The sequence below is a fragment of the Octodon degus genome, unplaced genomic scaffold (assembly GCF_000260255.1).
Source record: "Octodon degus isolate 3935 unplaced genomic scaffold, OctDeg1.0 scaffold00148, whole genome shotgun sequence".
NCBI lineage: Eukaryota > Metazoa > Chordata > Mammalia > Rodentia > Octodontidae > Octodon > Octodon degus.
Window position 1 is genome coordinate 4,011,932 of NW_004524724.1, and position 4,356 is coordinate 4,016,287.

At 33.2% G+C, this 4,356-nt stretch overlaps 1 protein-coding gene across 1 annotated transcript in view; it reads right to left on the reverse strand.

Annotated features, from left to right (window-relative positions):
- The window catches only part of Rims2 (regulating synaptic membrane exocytosis 2), a 535,330-nt gene that overhangs the window by 239,809 nt on the left and 291,165 nt on the right, over positions 1-4,356 (reverse strand). The window lies entirely within an intron of this gene.

The following is a 4,356-nucleotide window of genomic DNA, read 5'->3' on the forward strand; positions in this document are numbered from 1 at the left end:
TTCAAAGTGGTTAGGAAGATATACAGTTACATTCTCTTAATGAATAGAGGGATTTGTTCTAATGGTGTTTGTAAATAGGATATCAAGTCCACATCTTGTACAGCAATTAACCACTAGGAAGAATGCATGCAATGTGTTAATTATTGAAACCGTCCTACCAATTTGTTTTGAAACTGTCTCATTGCTATTTGTTTCTCAATAAAATTATGGAAAAAAATTAAAAATAAAAAACCCCCAAAAAAGATGGTAATTCATAGATGTGAATGTTCACATGAAAAAACAAACCAATACCAAATAAATACTCAAATGATGAATCAGAAAAACAACAATCCAAGTTCAAAGCTAGCATGAGGAAGGAATTACAAAGATCAGAGCTGAAACTGAAACAGAAAAAATCAAATAATGGAAGACCTTAAATATAAGGACACAGTGCAGTAGGAAGTTAAAGAATTCAGAAAAATACATTATATAAGAAATCTTAAGTACAGAAAAGTAGCTGCAGCAACAGTAAAATCAGCCAAAGTACACTCAAGGCAAAACTTCCTAGAGTACTGACGGATCCTGGATAACAAAGCTGTCAATCTTCCAAGAAAAATATAATTCTAGACTTATATGCATCTAACAATATAACTTTAAAACGGATAAAGCAAACAAGGGAAACCTAAGCATATAAATCTCTACTATCAGGCTGGGGAGATAGCTCAGCAGTCTAAGCACCTTCCTGGCAAGTGGAAGGTCCAGAGGTCAATTCCCAGTACCATATGCTGTGAAGGCCCCAGAACCACAGGCTCACCATGCCACCCCTGAAGCCTGGTGTGGTGGCACACACCTGTAATCCCAGCTCTGAGGAGGCTGAGACAGGAAGATCACTATGAGTCCAAGCTGTGTAGTGAGACTCTGTACAAAATAAATTACAAATATATTTTTAAAAATCTCTACTATCTACATGGAGATTTTAACACACATCTCTAAAAAACTGAAAACACTCTGATGAAAAGTTAGCAAAGGCCTGCCAAATAGCTCAGTGGATTAAAGCACCTGCAAGCAGGTGCCGGGGCCAGGGGTTCAATCCCCTGGGCCTGCTGTGCTGGCCCTGTCCCTGGGGCATGCTGAGACAGCAACTGAGACTGGGCCTGGTAGCACACACCTGTAATCCCAGCACTTGGGAGCCTGTAAACAGGCAGATCACTAAGAGTCTGATCTAGTAGTGAGACCCCGAACACCCTGTAGACTCTTCCCTAAAATAAAATAAAATAAAATAAAATGGAATAAAAGTTAGCAAGTAAAATATGGGTACAAATAAGACAAAGAAAATGTTCTTTTTAAGGAACATTACCAAAATGAGTAAATGTAGTAAATAAAGCAAAAAAAAAAAAAAAAAAGTTACTTAAAAGTTCTAAATTATTCTGAATATACTCTCTGACAAGACAGAAGTTATGCTAGACATCAGTATTTTGAAAAATCTAGAAAATCTGTAGTTTGTAAATAACCCATGGATTATAAATAAAAGTGCCATATTAAAAATTATCTAAATTTTCTTCTACAAGAATGAGGAGGAAAGGGGCCAGGGAGATGGCTCAGTGGAATAAGTGCTTCCCTGGCAAGCACAAGGGCCTGAGTTCAATCCCCGGTTCCGCAAAAAAAAAAAAAAGAATGAAGGTGAAATGAGCAAAAGTAGAGGAAAAGAACAAAATAAGATCTATTACTAGAAAAGAAAACAACAACAAGACACAACTAGAAAATAAAACCCAAAGTTGATTTTCAAGGCCAATAAAGTTGATAAACAATTGGCAAGTCAAACCAAAGGAAAGGAGATACAAGTGAGAGAAATGTAGCAATAATAAGGGAAAGAGGCCATCACTAGATATTTAATAATTACCCTAGATAATATGTCATTAAGAATAAATTTTGCAAATGAAAGGAAGACATTAGATGAAAATTTCAAAATTCAAGAAGACCCAACTTAATCAAGCTCATGCAAAAGAAATACTATTCAGAAATGAAAAATTTAATATAAAACCTGTATACAAAGAAATTATCCAGATTGATAGCTTTAATGGTGAATACTTCTAAAGATTTAAAGAAGAAAACATATAAGTCAAAGACAAATTCTTCCAAATAACATGAAACTAAGAGACTACTTCCAGTGAGGTAACATCATTACCAAATCCCAATAAAGATGCTATAAGAGAGGAAACAAAAGCATTCAAACAGAAAAGCAGGGACCATTCCTTTAATTAAGGTTGCACAACACAGATAATAACAAAAGCTAGCAAGAATATGACAATGAAAAGAAGATAAAAAATAATCTTCCTGTCTCATATGTGAATATAGAGGCAAAAAATTCTACAGATAAACAGTAATGAAACATACAAAAGGTGAGTTTATTTCACAAATCCAAGATTACTGTAATATTTGAAAAGTGATGCAATTCACATTAATAAAATTTAAAATATTATGACTACATTCATAGGGTAAAAATGATAAGAATAATAAAAATATTCAAAATCCACTCATGATTAAAAATTCTTATTAATTTATGGATAAAATAGTTTCTTGAATGTCTCAGAATAGCATAAAAATTTTACACAGTATGAATTACAGTGGGGAAATATATAAAACTTTTCCAAAGCTCTGAAGAATAAATGTGGATGCCAATTTCTACTCAACAATATTACTTTTACACAACACTTTACTATAGCAAATGTAACCAAATGAGCAAGAGAAACAAAGGCCAGCAATGTATATCAATTTAAAGCAAAGTGAAGCATGTGTCATTTTTCACAAAGAAGATAATATTGCATATCAAAACTCAAAATAATGTATTGAAAATATTTTATGCAAGTAATATTTTCTATTTCTGTATCCATGGATCAATTTAAATAAATTCCTAGGCATAGACCTAATAAAGATACAAAGCATCTATGTGGACACCTATTAATATACTCATATATCATGATGTAGCAGCATCACAAAGTGGAACTCTCCCCGCTCCTAAGGAGAGTTCTTTTTAAATTGATAAATAAAATTTGAATCAAAATCCTAGGAGGAAAAAAAATCCTAGGAGGAGATTTGTGGGAAAGGATAATTTGATATTCAGTTGATTTCCAAGTATAAAAAGGAAAAAAATATAAATAGTCTTAAGAATGACAAGGCTGAGTGACATTACCAGCTAGTGTATCATAATATATAATAGAGCTATAAAAATTTGGCAAGTTTGGTATTGGCACAAGATTAGAAAAATAATATCAAAAGTGTTCAGAAACTTAGCTATATATATGTGGAATTTCTAAAAAAATATGCGGGAACAAGTGTACAGCCGTAAGGCCAAGAACAAATCCGGACCCATATCTAGCACCATATCCAGAAATCAATTCCAGTCAAACTGTAGATTTAATCCTAAAAGTGAAGCAATATAGTAGCCAAAAACACAGCAGTATATCAATAGTGATTTTGTGTAAAAATCAGAAAACTCAAAAGCAAAAAGTGTAAAACATTTGGTGACATACTGCATAAAGAGTATACCCACTGGTAAGTTAGCCATGCAAATGTTACCAAAGCAATGCAAATGAAAACCACACCAGGTAACACTCTACTCCCTGAAATGAAGAGCACAAAATTACAAATTATATGCAAAAGTGTGAAGAAATATGTGGAATCCTCATCTGATATTACAGAAAGTACTGATTTATATAAATTGGGCAACTGCCTACAAGTGTGTACTGCAGTTAGAGACAGCATGGTCTACAATCTGTCTACTCCAAAATGTGATGTGTTCCTAGTAAACAAAAACTGACATACATGCTCATCAAAAGTCTTAGAAGAATATACATAAGCAGCAATCTTAGGAATAGCCAGAACCAGCAAACAAACTGCCCATCAATGACAGATTTCATAAATTACCATATATTGACAGACAATACCACACAGCAATGAAATAAATTAACTGCAATTATACACAGCAAGGTTGACAAATTTCATAAACATACTGACCAAAAAAGGCCAGAATTAAGAGAACAGTTTATTGCCTACAGACATAACAAACACATACATACCTATATTATCTGATCTCAAAAACTAATATCAGATAGGTAACTACTCGAATAAGAAAAACAGTAATATATTGTGAAATCCCATTTCTATAAAATTTATGTGCATTTAAGTATTTCATTTATAAGGATTTCAAGAAAGGTAAACTATTTAATGGTATTTGAAGCAAAAAGGGTTGTTCAGGAAGATGACAACCTAAGGTTTGCAAGAGGTGGGCTAGAGGGATGCTTTTCTTGATTTGAGAGCTGGCTAAGTGTGATTGCTCTGTATGCTGTACTGAAGTACAAAGTTGACTTAAAAGGAAGA